Source organism: Caretta caretta, chromosome 2 (genome assembly GCF_965140235.1).
Source record: "Caretta caretta isolate rCarCar2 chromosome 2, rCarCar1.hap1, whole genome shotgun sequence".
NCBI lineage: Eukaryota > Metazoa > Chordata > Testudines > Cheloniidae > Caretta > Caretta caretta.
In genome coordinates, this window is record NC_134207.1 from 196,040,059 (window position 1) to 196,058,562 (window position 18,504).

The window sequence follows — 18,504 nt, forward strand, 5'->3', positions numbered from 1 at the left end:
TGTTTTCATGCCAGAATGATTAAAACAGAAAGTCTTGCATCATCTCTCAAGTTATAAGGCTGTTAACCTGACAACCAGTGGATGCAAGGATAGAAAGCAAAATTATTAGCAACTGTGAAGGCTTATTTAATGGCAAATTAAACTTATTAGACTTATTAAGACTCAAATGTTCATGCTAGAACAGCTAGGGCTATTGCCATGCATTTAGAAGTATCTTTAACTGAGCTATTATCTAAGTGATCATTTTCATCCTCAGTATGTTAACATCTTACTCCTTCATTCAACACCTTTTCCAGCTTCTACCTTCCATAGAAAATTCAACGCAAGAGGAGGAGGAGGAGAGTACAATAGACATCATTATAAGACAAGTATCAAAGGGGTAGCCATGTTAGTCTGTATCCACAAAAACAACAAGGAGTCCGGTGGCACCTTAAAGACTAACAGATTTATTTGGGCATAAGCTTTCGTGAGTAAAAAACCCCACTTCTTCAGATACATGGAGTCACTATGAACTCTGCATCTGAAGAAGTGGGTTTATTACCCACAAAAGCTTATGCCCAAATAAATCTGTTAGTCTTTAAGGTGCCACTGGACTCCTTGTTGTCATTATGAGACAGACCTACAGTCACCAGTTAGCCACTGTGGCCAAGATTTTCAGAAGTAACTAATGGTTTTAGGTGCCCAACTTCTTCTTTTTCCTTTATGCTGCTTTTCCTGGTAAGGTTTGCAGCAGCAGCGTGGAGAATAGGGAGGACCAGACCGCATTTTCCTCTGCAACGAGTTCCAGCACTTCCTGGGGGATTCCCCAGCTTTCCCAGGCCAGCCAGGAGATATAATCCCTCCAGCATGTCCTGGGTTGACCTCAAGGCCTCCGCCCAGTGGGACGCACCCGGTATAGTTCCAATGGAAACCCCTCCACGGGGCATCCTTATCAGGCGCCTGAACCACCTCAACTGGCTTCTCTCAATCCAGAGGAGTAGCACCTTCAGGCCACAGCTTGTCGTGGCTGCCTGAATAATTGAGGCCCTTAACATGGTCCACTTGAACTCAATGTCCAAGACCTCACCTAGGATGCAGGAGAAGTTCTTCCAGAGGTGGGAATTGAAGTTTTTGCACACAGGTGACTCGCACTGATCATTTGGGCTTCCTGTGTCTATCTGGCCAGCAGCCCGTGCATCAGATCCAACTCATCACCAAGTGGTGATCAGTTGCCAGTTCTGTCCATCTCTTCACCCGAGTGTTCAGAACATATGGTCTTAGGTCCAATGAGACAACTATGAAGATGATCTTTGGCCCAAGGTGCTCTGGTACCAAGTACATGTATAAGCAACTTCATGTTCGAACAGGATATTCATTATGGACAATTCATGACTAGCACAGAAGTCTAATAACAACTCACCTCTCGGGTCCAGACCAGGGAGGCCATTCCTCCCAGTCACTCCCCTCCAGATATCTCCATCGTTCCCCACATGGGCATTGAGGTCCCACAGTAGAAAGGCTGAGTACTCTGAACTGCTGCTAAGCGCATAGGAAACTTGAGATAGCTTAAAAGAGCCTGATTATCAGTCGGTGCTGGTCACCCTGCAAATCATGGCCCTATAAGGCCCTTAAATCCATGTGGAAAATCTTTTGGAAGATCTTGGCCAAATCTACCTTCTGCTTTTTGACTCTGTTTTGTTCAATCTATATGCCGTGTGGATGAAATGACAAGATTAACTTTGGTACTTTCCTATTTCATGGTTCAACTCCTGGGCCAGAAGAAGCAGTGCTGAAATACTATAAGGAAAGCTGTTGATGCAATTTCTGTCCTGACTGGAAAATAAATCGGGTTTTTTTGTTTAAAAAATCCAACCTGCAGACCAAAGAGCTTCAGAGAATTCTTTAATTCATTTTGTAGTTTCGTTCGAGCAGCCTGCTTGGACTGTATGCTCCATCCACTTAGATTCCTTTAAACTGCCATAGACAATCTCCCTTTTACCAAAATGTAATTTAGACAGCAGCCTTACAACTCATCTCTGACTTAGTCCACTGAGTCTAAGGTGGACTCAATTATTATGTTGGGATAATTTACACAGAAAAGAACCAGAGAGAAGCATGCATGAAGAAAACCAGTTACCAAGAGAGTGTAAGAAGGTGCAAGTTAAAGTAGCACATACCTATTTTAATTTACACCTTCCAGTTTCTTGGTGTGTAAGTTACATCAATTTAGAATCCTTTCGGCATCAGTAAAGTGGATGTAAATAGATGGAAGGGACTATGACTAAGTAAATTTAGCATAAACAGGTAGAATTAACAGATCAACTCTGAATTTGGCCCCTTATGTCCGTTTTTGGCAGCGCGGGGACTTTTTTTTTTTTAAACAGGTGTTTGTTTCATATTTGGAATTTGATTATCTGAAGTGTCTTACCACATATTTGATGCCTCACATTTCACCACCAAATTCATGACTCATGATATCCACTGTTCCCCCTCGCCACAAAAAGACACCATGAGGGGGACAGTGAAACTTGATTGCACCAAGAGAAACAATGCAACACAGGACATGACATGTTCATTGTTAATGTCAACAACAAGAGTCTCTGCTGAGATAAAGCTGGCAGAGCAAAATCAGGCAGATCAGAAATTGGAAAATACCACAGTGGCTGCCCGTGTGAATTACTTTCAGGTGGTCAGGTTAATCTCTAATTAAGATAGCACTCTTAGCATGAGGTCCTAATGAGTCCACAGAAAGGCATAATGAGTCACTATTCCCATCCTGCATAGTGGCACTTATCAGTGTTGACTTGCAACTGACAAGATTAGTGAGCTTTGTAATGGAACTTTAATGACAAAAGTTGGTAAGTGAGAGTGGACTTTTTGCCAAGTGCTTTTGTACAGGCAGAGTGGCCTAGGGGTTACAGGACCAGCAGTCAGGAGATCCAGATTCTATTCCTGACTGGGCCACAGAATTGCTGTTATTGCCTTTGGAAAGTTGCTTTGCTATGGTGATGAGAGCCATACAAGCACAAATTTTCACTGCCCCAAACAGAATATGGAGATAATTTCCTACCTCACAGGCAAGCTGTGAGGCTAGCTCTTTAAGGCAGGGACTGTTATTTACATAGCCTTGAGTAGATTAGGTCCTAGTTAACAAAACAGGTTGTCCAAAATCCTAGTCTAGACAAGGCCCAAGCACTTGTACAGGACCTAGCATGATGGCGCCATAACCCATTTGAGGTCCCTAGGTGCTATCTCAATACAAATAATAATTAACATTTATAACGGTCTTTGGCTAGGAAGCACAACAGAAATGCAAATTATTATTTATCCAAATCAGCTCATTTTGCAATCTCTGGTTTCAAGATGTAGTAAAAAGATTCACGTGACCCTCACTCAATTTTGCTGGTGAGCCCAAACAAGTTTTCCTGGTTTTGGTTTAGATTTTTTAAATAAAAGTTTTTCCCAGCTCTGCCTATGACACATTCTTTGATATGCCAAGTAGGAATGCTTTGAGTATTTGGGAATGGAAGATTTTGATGGGTGGAAAATACTGAAGGCCAAATCTTCAGCTTGTGTACATTAGTGTAGCTCCATTGAAGTCAATGAGATTGTAAACTCTTTGAAGAGGAGGTGGGTGGATGGGTGGATGTGTATGTGAGTGAGAAAGAGAAAGCAAGCATTCACACCTGCTATGGGTGAGGGAAAATGCCTGTTCCCTACATACTAAGTCTATTTTGGCAGACTGAGCAGAGGAGACTTCTTAGTCCAATGGCAGGAAAGGCACTGCAGTAATGGATTGTGGAATATGTGAGGCTTGACAAGGGAAAAAAGACATCAATGGCTATTCACTTCAGCTAATTAATTTCCCAGTCCCCATGTCCTTTTGTGCTACTGGTCTCCAACTTCAGCAGCAGAGAAAGTGAGATTGCCCCCATGCAATGATCTTTTTTTAAAAAGAATGTGACGCACGTGTATTCACACATCATTAAGAAAGAAAGCAACGGCTATGGTGACGTGACAGCCATAGATGAACACTAGGAGTTGTAGTCACAAACCTTCATGAAGGTGAGCCATCAATCCTGGGCAGCCAGGGTGTTCAGCAACAGCCCTTTTTCAGGGCTGCACAATAGTCAAGGAAAGGGCTACAAAAAGGTGCCCTAAATATTACCTGCCCAACTTTAACCTGGCCAGTTCACCATGACTGGTGGATCACCCACAGAGCGGTCATTCTATAAGAAAAACAAGAGCTCTCATTGTGATGACAGGGAACACATGGACCCTAATGGACAGAGATAACACATCAAGACCTGAAAGATGTACAGCATTAACTACAAGGAAACTTGCTAGGTACAGCAGCAATAGAGCTGCCCTCAGTGAAACCAGACTTGTAGACAAAGGCTCCGTAAAGGAACTAGGAAGTGGCTACACCTTCTTTTGGAACAGGAAACCAACAGAGGAAGACAGAATTTATGGCTTTGGTTGTGTCACTAAAAACAATGTCCTGAAATCACTGAAAGGCTTACCTGTCAGCAAAAATGTACACTTAGTGACTCTCTAACTTCTCAGCTTCTGGCAAGCAGAATTTTTTAAGTGATAAATTTGAGGCTCATTTTATTTATTTTATTTTATTTATTTCATTTCATTTTATATACCACACTGCATCAGCTGGACCTTCTGGTTTCTAAGCCAGAAGAGTCATGGCTAGCTCACGTTTTTCAACCTTCACTCTGAACATTAGCCTTGAAAAAATCTCAAGTCCTCTTCCAACCAGCCCCATTAACCACAAAGCCAAGTAGCTCCACTGATGGTACAAAACTAAAGAATGTTAATCATCTTACATACCTTGGCAATACTATTTCGAGTGATGATTTCTTGGATCAAGAAATCCAAAAGGCAACACAGGTTTTCGGAAGACTTTGCCATAGGATACTCAACCAGCATACCATCAAATCATCAACAAAACCATGTGTTGTCTCTTTATGATCTGAGCAGGTAGTCAAAATTCAGGGCTCTGTGAGTGTTCCGGTTGGGAACAGAAATTGATAATAGCCACATACTTTTTTGATGCAATCTTGTTTATTTACAAAGAATGTACAAAACCCTGTGTCTCTGAATTTAGGAAGAATCCAGAAGAAAAAGGAGTAGCTTCTTAGCTTGCCAGTCCACCAAGGCCCTTTAGCCCTCTGGCTCTCAGCCTTTCCAGAATACTGTACCCCTTTCAGGAGTCTAATTTGTCTTGCATTCCCCCAAGTTTCATCTCACTTAAAAACAACTTGCTTACAAAATCAGACATAAAAATACAAAAGTGTCATGGCATGCTATTACTAAAAAATTGCTGACTTTCTTATTTTTACCACATAATTATAAAATAAATCAATTGGAATATAAATATTGTACTTACATTTCAGTGTGTAGTATATAGAGCAGTATAAACAAGTCATTGTCTGTATGAAATTATAGTTTGCACCTACTTCACTAGTGCTTTTTCTGTAGCCTCTTGTAAAACTAGACAAATAACTAGATGAGTTGATGTAACCCCTGGAAGACCTCTGCGTACCCCTGGTTGAGAACCACTGATTTAGCCAGCACCAGACCCAAAAGCTCTTTCTTGCTTTTTCCAGTGCTCATAGACTCCTGCTTGGCTTTTCTTACCTCTTTTCCTCTGTCTCACTCTCTATTCTTGTCTGTGACCTCAGTATCTGGGGACAGGTCTACACTAAAAATTTATGTCAGTGCATGGATGCAGTTGCACTTCTGTAGCGTGTCTGATGAAGATGCTCTAAGCTGACTGGAGAGAGCTCTCTCATCATCTTAATAACTCCGCCTTTGCAACATAGCACAGTCTACATTGGCGGTTAAAGTCAGTTTAACTATGTTGCTCACTGTTAGGATGTAGATATTCAGGCCTGTCTGTAAAGGCCTATACTCTAAGAACGTAGGTATATGTTTATCATTTAGCTAGTAATAGAGGTATACAAGAAAGAATCTGTGTAAGGGCCTTCTCTCACTGGGACAGTCTGAGGCCCTGTTCTTAGGCCAATGCCTTTGGCTAAGCAGCAGAGGCAGCCATAAGCTGGGAAGCGTACGGTCACATCCTCACATTCCAAACTAGTCAATATGGGGCTGTTAGGAAGGTGATCTGATCTATCACCTCCAGAGAAAGGGAAGAGCCTAGAAGATGTAAAAGGAAATTTAGGTTGATAGTTTTCTGTCTGGTAAGAACTCACTTATCAATAGACACAGCTGGGAAACCCTTTTGTCTTTATAGATGTAGTTGTGAAATCCTCACTTCTGTATTGTTTTGTCATTATAGTTCCCACTTTGCTATTGTTTATTTGCATGGTCTCTGTCTGGTTCTGTGATTGTTTCTGTCTGCTGTATAATTAATTTTGCTGGGTGTAAACTAATTAAGGTGGTGGGATATAATTGGTTAACTAATCATGTTACAATATGTTAGGATTGGTTAGTTAAATTTCAGTAGAACGATTGGTTAAGGTATAGATAAGAATATTACTATATAAATTAGGGGCAAACAGGAAGTAAGTGGGATTCAAAAATAAGGAAAAAGGAACTTGGATTTAAGCTTGCTGGAAGTTCACCCCAATAAACATTGAATTGTTTGCACCTTCGGACTTGGGGTATTGTTGCTCTCTGTTCATGCGAGAAGGACCAGGGAAGTGGGAGAGTGAAGGAATAAGCTCTCTAACGCTCACAGGTGTGGATTTTTCACACACCTGAACAATGTAGTTATACCAAATAAAGTGTGTAGTTTAGACCAAGCCTGGATGTTCTCTCACACTCATCTACCCAACACAATACTCAGCCAGCTCCTGGGCAGGTCTACACATGCGCCTTTTTCCTAAGCTGGGGCTTATACTTACATTTATGTTAACTGAAGGATGAATTCACACCTATCCACCCCAATAGGGTTTTAAGCCATCCCAAAAAGTTTCACCCAGTTCATAACAGATAATATACAATGCAGCAGTGACAGCATCTCTTTTATATAGGTGTGAAAAATGGACAATTTTCCACAGACCCATCAAGCAACTTGAAAAATTTCACATGCTCTGTCTTTGCTCTACTCTGAAGGTCCACTGGCAAGACAAAGTGTCAAACATCAACACTCTTGAAAAAGCAAGAACCGCCAGAATCAAGGCAATGATTAACAAAACTCAGCTCAGATGGACAGGTCACATTATCAAAATGAGTGATGATAGACTTCCAGAAAAAAGTCCTCAAGGGCGAACTGAAACTCAGAAAGTACAGGAAGGGGGTCAACATAAATGCTTCAAAAGCACCCGCAAGCTGAATATCAATTCACATGGCATAAATATTGATAACTTCAAAGACACAGCCAAAGAAAGACCTGAATAGAGCATAACTATCAATAAAGGTTGTAAACACTTTGAGAAAAAGAGACACAAAAAAGAGATTGAAAAAGCAGCCAAGCAGCACGTCAAGTCTTCAGTGGGATCCTACACATTCCTATGGGACATCTGTTCACAACCTTGCTCCTTGAAGACCAAACTATACAGCCAAAAGAGAACAAATGAGATGCTGTGACATCGTCATTGAATACAACGGACAGCCATTGAGATGTATGTGAGGGCCTATGTTTGCGTACTTATAGCACCTAGCATAATGGGGCCTTGATCCCTGATTTGGATCTCTAAACCCTAGTGCAATGTAAATATAAAGTAAACGCTGACTGACAACAGCTGAGGATCTGGCACTTATTTTAAAGTGTATTCCACAGAGCTGTTTGTACACTGTTAACCCGTCTTATAACTTCCTAGAGGGATTCCTGGTTCATGCTACTGTCATGCAATTTACTTACTAAGAGCAGATTTTTTTGAGAAGCTCTCTATAGTTGCCTAGCAAGTTATTTCTCTTTATAAAAACAGGCTGAAATCTGACAACTTTCCTGATAATTAGCCCCATCTCTCACAGACAAAACTACATTTTCAGATCCCCTAGTGTTTCCTTTCCCCCCCGAAGTGTGAAGCCTCAGATGGTATTAGCACAGAGCCCGCCAGTTAATACTGTGTAGCAGAGCTAGTCAAGAATTTTCTGATGAAAATATGATTAATCTGAAAATGCCAATTAATTGAAACCCAAACTGTTCACAGAAAAGGGGCAGTTTCAACAAATCTCCTGATTCAATCTGAGAAGAAAGTTTTGCAATTTTCAAAACAAAATTTTGTTTTCTGATTCAAACCAACTGTTTTAAAAAAGTTAGTTATTTTATACTGAAGAGGTATAAATAAAAAGGTCAAAGGCAATGTTGGTTACCACATATTTGCATTAGTTTCTAATAAATGTGAAATATGTAATAAGATAGTACTTTGCCCAAGCAAATAAATTCATGATTCATGGGCTCCACAGTAGTAAACTCTGTGAATATTTAGAAATACTTAACATAAGAACATAAGAATGGCTATACTGGGTCAGACCAAAGGTCCACCCAGCCCAGTATCCTGTCTACCAACAGTGGCCAATGCCAGGTGCCCCAGAGGGAGTGAACCTAACAAGTAATGATCAAGTGATCTCTCACCTGCCATCCATCTCCACCCTCTGACAAACAGAGGCTAGGGACACCATTTCCTACCCATCCTGGCTAATAGCCATGAATGGACTTAACCTCCATGAATTTATCTAGTTCTCTTTTAAACCCTGTTATAGTCCTAGCCTTCACAACCTCCTCAGGCAAGGAGTTCCACAGGTTGACTGTGCGCTGTGTGAAGAACTTCATTTTATTTGTTTTAAACCTGCTGCCCATTAATTTCATTTGGTGGCTCCTAGTTCTTATATTATGGGAACAAGTAAATAACTTTTCCTTATTCACTTTCTCCACACCACTCATGATTTTATAAACCTCTATCATATCCCCCCCTTAGTCTCCTCTTTTCCAGGCTGAAAAGTCCTAGCCTCTTTAATCTCTCCTCATATGGGACCCGTTCCAAACCCCTAATCATTTTAGTTGCCCTTTTCTGAACCTTTTCTAATGCCAGTATATCTTTTTTGACATGAGGGGACCACAAACTGTACACAGTATTCAAGAGGTGGGTGTACCATGGATTTATATGGAGCAATAAGATATTCTCCATCTTATTCTTTATCCCTTTTTTTATGATTCCTAACATCCTGTTTGCTTTTTTGACTGCCGCTGCACACTACGTGGACTCTTCAGAGAACTATCCACGATGACTCCAAGATCTTTCTCCTCATTAGTTGGAGCTAAATTAGCCCCCATCATATTGTATATATAGTTGGGGTTATTTTTTCCAATGTGCATTACTTTACATTTATCCACATTAAATTTCATTTGCCATTTTGTTGCCCAATCACTTAGTTTTGTGAGATCTTTTTGAAGTTCTTCACAGTCTGCTTTGGTCTTAACTATCTTGAGCAGTTTAGTATCATCTGCAAACTTTGCCACCTCACTGTTTACCCCTTTCTCCAGATCATTTATGAATAAGTTGAATAGGATTGGTCCTAGGACTGACCCTTGGGGAACACCACTAGTTACCCCTCTCCATTCTCAAAATTTACCATTTATTCCTACCCTTTGTTCCTTCTTTTAACCAGTTCTCAATCCATCAAAGGATCTTCCCTCTTGTCCTGTGACAACTTAATTTACATAAGAGCCTTTGGTGAGGGACCTTGTCAAAGGCTTTCTGGAAATCTAAGTACTCTAAATCCACTGGATCCCCCTTCTCCACATGTTTGTTGACCCCTTCAAAGAACTCTAATAGATTAGTAAGATATGATTTCCCTTTACAGAAACCATGTTGACTTTTGCCTAACAATTTATGTTCTTCTATGTGCCTGACAATTTTATTCTTTACTATTGTTTCAACTAATTTGCCCGGTACTGATGTTAGACTTACCGGTCTGTAATTGCCAGGATCACCTCTAGAGCCCTTTTTAAATATTGGCGTTACATTAGCTATCTTCCAGGTACAGTAGCTGATTTAAAGGACAGGTTACAAACCATAGTTAATAGTTCCGCAATTTCACATTTGAGTTCTGTCAGAACTCTTGGGTGAATGCCATCTGGTCCCGGTGACTTGTTACTGTTCAGTTTCTCAATTAATTCCAAAACCTCCTCTAGTGATACTTCAATCTGTGACAATTCCTCAGATTTGTCACCTACAAACAACGGCTCAGGTTTGGGAATCTCCTTAACATCCTCACCCGTGAAGACTGAAACAAAGAATTCATTTAGTTTCTCCGCAATGATTTTATCGTCTTTAAGTGCTCCTTTTGTACCTCGATCGTCCAGGGGCCCCACTGGTTGGTTAGCAGGCTTCCTGCTTCTGATGTACTTAAAAAACATTTTGTTATTACCTTTTGAGTTTTTGGCTAGCTGTTTTTCAAACTCCTTTTTGGCTTTTCCTATTACATTTTTACACTAAATTTGGCAGTGTTTATGCTCCTTTCTATTTACCTCACTAGGATTTGACTTCCACTTTTTAAAAGATGCCATTTTATCTCTCATTTCTTCTTTTACATGGTAGTTAAGCCACGGTAGCTCTTTTTTAGTCCTTTTACTGTGTTTTTTAATTTGGGGTATACATTTAAGTTGAGCCTCTATTATGGTGTCTTTGAAAACTGTCCATGCAGCTTGCAGGGATTTCACTCTAGTCACTCTACCTTTTAATATCTGTTTAACTAACATCCTCATTTTTTCATAGTTCCCCTTTCTGAAATTACATGCCACAGTATTGGGCTGTTGAGTTGTTCTTCCCACCACAGGAATGTTAAATGTTGTTATATTACGGTCACTATTTCCAAGCGGTCCTGTTATAGTTACCTCTTGGACCAGATCCTGCGCTCCACTTCGGACTAAATCCAGAGTTGCCTCTCCCCTTGTGGGTTCCTGTACCAGCTGCTCCAAGAAGCAGTCATTTAAAGTATCGAGAAATTTTGTCTCTGCATTTCATCCTGAGGTGACACGTACCTAGTCAATATGGGGATAACTGAATTCCCCCACTATTATTGAGTTCTTTATTTTGATAGGTTTCAGAGTAGCAGCCGTGTTAGTCTGTATTCGTAAAAAGAAAAGGAGTACTTGTGGCACCTTAGAGACTAACAAATTCATTTGAGCATAAGCTTTCGTGAGCTACAGCTCACTTCATCGGATGCATTCCGATGAAGTGAGCTGTAGCTCACGAAAGCTTATGCTCAAATAAATTTGTTAGTCTCTAAGGTGCCACAAGTACTCCTTTATTTTGATAGCCTCTCTAATCTCCCTTTGCATTTCATTGTCACTGTCACCGTCCTGGTCAGGTGGTCGATAATAGATCCTTACTGTTATATTCTTATTAGAGCATGAAATTACTATCCATAGAGATTCTATGGAACATGTGGATTCATTTAAGATTTTTATTTCATTTGATTCTACATTTTCTTTTACATATAGTGCCACTATCCCCGCCCCCACACAACATGTTCTGTCCTGCCGATATACTGTATTTTGTACCCCAGAATGATTGTGTCCCATTGATTGTCCTCACTCCACCAGGTTTCTGTGAGTCCTATTATATCAATACCTTCCTTTAACACGAGGCACTCTAGTTCACCCATCTTATTATTTAGACTTATTTTAAGTGCATTGGATATAATCACTAACAACAGAAATTATAGTGAATATAAACATGTAACTTTCAGTGCTTGAAATATTGATTCCTAGACAACATTCTGTTTCAGTGATGGACCTTACCTCTGTCATGAATAGGGTGAACAGAAGTCCCGTTTTTAAAGGGACTTTTTCTTATATCGGCGACTATTACCCCCACCCCCTGTCCCGTTTTTTCCACAGTTGCTATCTGGTAACCCTAGTTATGAAGGATGGTAAATTATGCAGATTTTGCTATTGTACATAGTGCAGTCAGGTTTAGAGTAGAGTAGACTACTGTACCATTATAAAACCCCCAAAAAACACAAAACAACCCTCCCCTGCATTTTGACCACTATAGGTCAGGAAATAAATATATGTGAATCACGTAATTGTATTCACAATTATTTACAAAAATAAAGTGTTTTGTTTCTCAGAGTTTATTGAACATTATGAATACGATGGTTTATAATCAGTTGAGGATTTTTTTTTAGTTTATAGTTATAAGTAGAGAGGAGCAAAACGATAGGGGAATTTTGGTTCTGGAAAACTACCCAGCAGCTGTTATCTTGGTTTTGCCACTGTAAATCCAAAACCAATCCAGCAATGGATTCATATCTCTTAAAAATATGGTATATTTTACTCTTCCAAATTTCTCTTGCTCACCTATGGCTCTTCTTTTCCCCTTTAAATCATTTTTGCCCTGCTTCTAGGATTATAATGCAAATTAAAATTCAAACTCCAGCATTAGCATTACAATAATGCAAAAAAGAACACTCATTAAAACAGCCCCAATGTGGCAGAAATATATATATATATGGACAGAGTAAACTAGCCTCAACAATGCAAGATAGATGTGCCAAACTCCATCATTAATATTGCATTAGTTCCAGACTAAGAGAGATCAAGCAGGAAGTATAATTCTTACTATTATTCCATTATGTGTTAAGAATGTTAGCAGGAGGAAGACCCCAGTGCCTCACTCTGAAACCTTAGTTTATATCAGATTCACATCTGAACAGGCTCTAGAAGGGTAAAGCAGCCCTAATGGCATGTTAATTAGACAAGTGGGATTCCCCCAGCTCTTTCTTACAGCCCCAGTGTAGCAGGCACTTGAAGAGCACTGCATTTTGTCTGATCTCCAGCTAGCATACAGCCCTTTGAAGGCTTTTACCAAATGGCATAATCTAGAGCAGCCCCAAGGCTGCTTTAAGTTATGTCAAGTTGGTCCTCTGAAGCAGGGGAATAAAAAGAGTCACAAAGCTACCTTTGGCCTCTCGATCTCCAGTCCCATGCTGAGCACAGCTTGGCTGTGCGCAAAGATCTGAATTATCACCATCAGAAGATGCTAAAGGTTGAATACATTGCTCTCCCCTGTCAAAGTGGAAGCATTTTAAAAGCAAAGTAAAACAAACTAGAAATATGGTGCTGGTGAGGTGGGAAGACCAGGATAGTGCAATGAAGCCAAAAATACAACAACAAAATCGAATGGGTAAAATCTGCTTTCTATTTTACTGTAAGAAATAATATGTCCAAGGAGATACACTGACATGCAACAAACATCAGCTACAGCAAGCCTGGAAACTATGTGGATGGACCTGTATAAAAAGAGCCATCTATAAATAGTGCTGTTATGCCAATATGCCATTAGTTGCCAGTCTGACAGAAGCAGATAGGGCTGGACTACATCAAGTTTCCAGCACTGAACAAACTTTCAAAAGATCAAAAGTTGTTATTGTGCTACAAAAGATCAAAGGCCCCACAGCAGGTGTTTCACCAGCTGTTCCTGTCCAATTGCTGCCTAGACAATTCACAGCTGGCTGTGAAAGTGGGTATAGAAGCAGAGCCCAAGAGAGACTCAGAACCAGGGGAAATGGGGTCTGTTGTGGAGGAAGTACATTATTATTAAATGGGTTTTTCTATGGAACAGTAACTATGACAATTTCTTCCCTTTTTCTTCTCCCAACCCCAATTTAAAAAATCCAGCACCTGGTTAGTTAAGAATTCCTGTGTGGGAAGTTATGCATAGCTTTGAGAGGCATTGTTTTGTATGGACAAAACACAACAAGTCTTCTTCACTGGGGCAGAGGTGGAGACTCAAAGATGAGGAGCCAGATACTCATGTGGTGCAACTCAATGCAACTCTTTGTAAATCAATGTAGATTCACTGAAGTCAATGTATCCATGTTGATTTATAACAGCTGAGGAACTGGCCTCTGGGCCACATCACGAACAGGAAATGTTTTCTCACAAAATGGTGCTATTGAAATGGATCTTTATCACACGATTATACACATATACAGTACTAAGCTTTGCACACTACTTAATTGTGCTGATTAATAAATTAGAAAAGGTTCAGAAAATAGCCAAAATAATGCTTTGTGGCCTGGATAATGCATTTTACAGTGAGAGACTTAAGCTCAATCGATTTGGTTTCTCAAATAAAAAATTAAGAGGTGACTTGACCATGGTTTTTAATCATATGGGAGGAAGATTCTTGATAGTAGAGGGGCTTTTAATTCTTCCAGACAAAATCCAATAACAAAATCCAAGGGGTGGAAGCTGAAGCTAGACAAATTAAACTGGAAATGAGGTGCAGATTTTTAACATTGAAGGTAATTAGTGACTGGAAAAAACTTACTTAGGGATGTGGTGGATTTTCTACTCTCTATCATTAAATCAAGATAGAATGCATTTCTTAAAGATATGCTCTAGCTCAGGGGTTCTCAAACTGGGGGTCAGGACCTCTCAGGGGATCATGAGGTTATTGAATGGGGGGCCACGAGCTATCAGCCTCCACCCCAAACCCCGCTTTGCCTCCAGCATTTATAATGGTGTTAAATATACCAAAAAAAGTGTTTTTAATTTATAAAGGGGGTCACACTCAGAGGCTTGCTATGTGAAAGGGGTCACTAGTACAAAAGTTTGAGAACCACCGCCCTACCTCTACCAGAAGTTACATACTTGAAGGAATAATGGGAGAAATTCGATGGGCTGTATTATATCGGTCAAACTAGATAATCACAATGGTCCCTTCTGACCTAAAAAAAAAATCCATGAAAAAGTGTGTTATTGTCAGGCATAAGATGATCACTCCAGCGCAGGGGAGGTCCTCCAACAACATGCTGCTGCTGCCATGACCACTCCTAACCAACCCCCACTCGCTGTAGCTGGCATAATGGTGTGGCCCTTTGCATTAGTGGGACATTGGTTCAGTGCACAGACAATCTAGTCATACCGAATTTTATAGTCTCAAAATTTTCCATAATATGGGATAGGTGAAAAAAAAACCAATTTAGGGTGGATTGAAATGTTCTCTTTTGATAAAACCAAAACATCTCATTCTGATTTTGACTTTATATTTTTTAAATAAAATTAAAATTTTTGAAAAGAAAAGCAGTTTTGAAACAAAGAAAATCAAATGGTTCAGTTCTGATAATGTCAAAATCATCAAAACACTTCATTTTGATTTAACAAAAAAAATTTCACTGGAAACTTTAATGAAAACTTTTGATTTCAACAAAATGGCATTTTTCGATGAAAAAATGTTCTGTCAGAAATTTTTCAACCAGCTCTATTTTTCATGTAGGTTGGATTTTTACTATGTGCTCTTTTCACTACAGGTAAGGATCTAAGCCTTAGAGTCCACTGTATTTTAAAAGACAAGCATTAGTAAAAATCATTACATTCAAAAATGCCTGTTTAATATGAATTTCCTAGATGGAACTTATAATAGCCCTGCCTGATAGTTGTTTCCCTTCTATTTGTTCCTAAAGTGAATGTAGTGAACCTGAAAAGTTCCAAGAGTATAGTCCTGGAAACGGACCTCCTTCCTAGAGAATGTGTAGAGCAAAGCAGCAGCCGTGTTGCTTCCCCTCACACTATCCTACCAATGTGCACCTGGATAGACCATCTGTAATGGTGACAAGATAGTTCAGTCTCCATATTCGTTCAGTCTCTTTGCTGAGACTCTCAGTAAGGGTACTAGTTAGTATCAAATATGTTTATAATCTTTGCAATGAGCATAGCTGCACAGTAGGGAATAGACTGAGACTAACAACTCATTTTACATACAGTATGTCATCAAACAGCCATCAGAGGGTAACAATGTCAGTCACTACAAGCTGGGACTTACTGCCTATCTAAAGTATTTATACTGAGCCACTCATCATGGTACCTGATTTGAATTTATGACATGGAACCTGTTGGTGAAAGGCAATTACCACTTCACTGAGATATTCAGTCCATACTGTCCAATGCTTTCTTACCTTAAAACTTCTTCAGAAGTTAAGAATTCCAGAATTAGAAAACACTCTGCATACTCCTCCTTTGGTCATCACTAAAAGGGCCTGTGTCCACTGCAGTCAATAACTGACCTTGGTTGGGTTTCTTGCAGCATGTGCTTATAATAAAAATATTTCTTCTGGCCATGATTTTAAAAAACAGGATACTATGTAGAGGTGTGTAAATCCATATTTAGGCATGATTTTCAAAAGTGCTGAGCACCAACAAGCTCTTGTAGAGGTTACCAGCACTTGTTGCTGGGTGCTGGACACTTTTGAAAATAGGCCTTTATTTCGATGCCTAAATATGGCCTTAGAAATCTATCCTTGAAATCTTGTTATTGGAAGTGTTGGCTTCCAGCTTGGAAGACAGTGAGCCAAATTCTGCTCTCAGTTACTCTGGGGAAGTCCCATGAAAGGCAAGGAGGTTGCACTAGGATAAATAAGAGAGTTTAGCTCAGAAATGGTGCAGTCTAACTATCATTCCCTTTTGCTAAATTTTGGAGGCTGTGTTTGATTTCTCCTGGACCCCTTTTCTATTATCGACAGGTGGCACTAATTTCTTTCAACCTCCCATTTAAACTGCAACATCCAGTGGCCAAATTCAGTCCTTGTGTAACTAGATACCGTAACAGAAGATGGGAGAGCAAGGAAGAAGTGGCTAGTCCTACAAGAAAAGGAGAAGAGACAATCGAGATAGCCATATGTCAGAGCCGCAGGAGGACAGAGGATGACTCGCAGAAGATAGCAAGTATGAACAGAAAACAAGAAGACTTGCAACCAGAAAGAATGGAAGGGGAAAGGCCAGAGAACTGCACCATCACCAGAAAGACCTACGTGACTAGAGACTTCCTAAGAAGAACAGATAGGCATGTCATCAGAGCTGACCTGGAGAACAGAAAGTCAAGTAAAAGAGGATACAGCAATGGATAAAGACACAGAGGGTAGGAGAATGGACAACAAAAGGAAAGATAGTGCCAATACCAATGACACTCACAGTCAGGTAGATGATACTGGCAATAAAATGACTGTACCTAACTGGGCGAAGAATCTGGGTGAATCCAAGCAGAAACAACTAAGATGTCTGTACACCATTGCAAGAAGCCTGGGTAACAAAATGGAGAAACTAGAACTACTGGTGCAGGAAGTGAAAGTAGATATGATAGGGGTAGCAGAAACATGGTGGAATAGTAGTCATGACTTGAGCACAGGTACTGAAGGATATGTGCTGTTCAGAAAAGATAGAAATAAAGGCGAAGGTGGTGGAGTAGCATTGTATTTTGGTGATAAGGTAAACTGTAAAGAAATTAGAAGTGATGGAATGGCTAAAACAGAATCTATTAGGGTCAAAATCACTTTGGGGAAGAAAGGTACCAGGGGCTCCATTGGGATAGTGCTTGGGGTCTGATAGAGACCCCCAGAATCTGATTTGGAGATGAACAGAGACCTCTTTAATTTTTTAATGAAATAAATCCTACTGGGAGTTGTGAGATTATGGGAGATTTTAATTTCCCAGATATAGACTGGAAGACGAGTACTACTAATAATGGTAGGGCTCCAATATTCCTGGATGTGATAGTGAACCAATTTCTTCACCAAGTAGTCACCGAACCAACAAGAGGGGATGCCATTTATTATTGGTAAGTAGCAAGGATCTCACAGAAGAACTGTTGGAGAGGATAACCTTGTTTGAGTGATCATGAGTTAATTCAGTAAATGAAAGGATAAACAAAAATAAGTCTGCAACTATGTCCTTGATTTCAAAAGGGCAAACTATAAAAAATTAAGGGAATTATTTAGGGAAGTGAACTGGACTGAAGAACTCAAAGATCTGAATATGGAGGAGGCTTGGAATAACTTGAAGTCAAAGCGGCAGAAACTGTCTGAAGTCTGCAGCCCAAGCAAGGGGAAAAGTATTGTAGGGAAGGGTTGCAGAGCAAGCTAAATGGACTAGCACCTCTAACAAGTGATTAAGAGAAAATAGAAAGCCTACATGGAATGGAAGTAGGGATGGATAAGCAAAGAAAGCTACTTTTTGGTGATCAGAAAGCATAGGGAAAAAGTGAGAACTGCCAAGAGCCAAACAGAGTTGGGCCTTGCAAAGGAAAATAAAACCAATAGTAAAATGTTCTATATGGTTTATAGCCATATAAATAGAAAGAAGAAAAGAAGAAATGTGACCACTAAGCACTGAGGATGAGTTTGGGATTAAAGATAATCTAGGTAAGGCCCAACACCTAAAAGGAATACTTTGCCTTGGTTTTTAATAAGGGTAAAAGGAGCTTGGGGTAGTGGTAGAATGGCTAATAGGAACAAGGATATGGAAGTAGAAATTACCACATCAAAGGTAGAAGCCAAACTCAAACAGCTCAAAATTAGACACAGTTTTCTAATCATCAGAAGAGCAAAGTTCTGGAACAGCCTTCCAAGGGGACAAGTGGGAACAAAAAACTTCTTTTAAGACTGACTTGATAAGTGTGTGGAGGGGATGGTATGATGAGACTGCCTACAATGACATATGGCCCATTCACAACTGCTATTAAAAATATATCCAATGGTGGGACACTAGATGGGGAGGGCTCTGAGTTACTACAGAGAATTATTTCCCACATGTCTGAC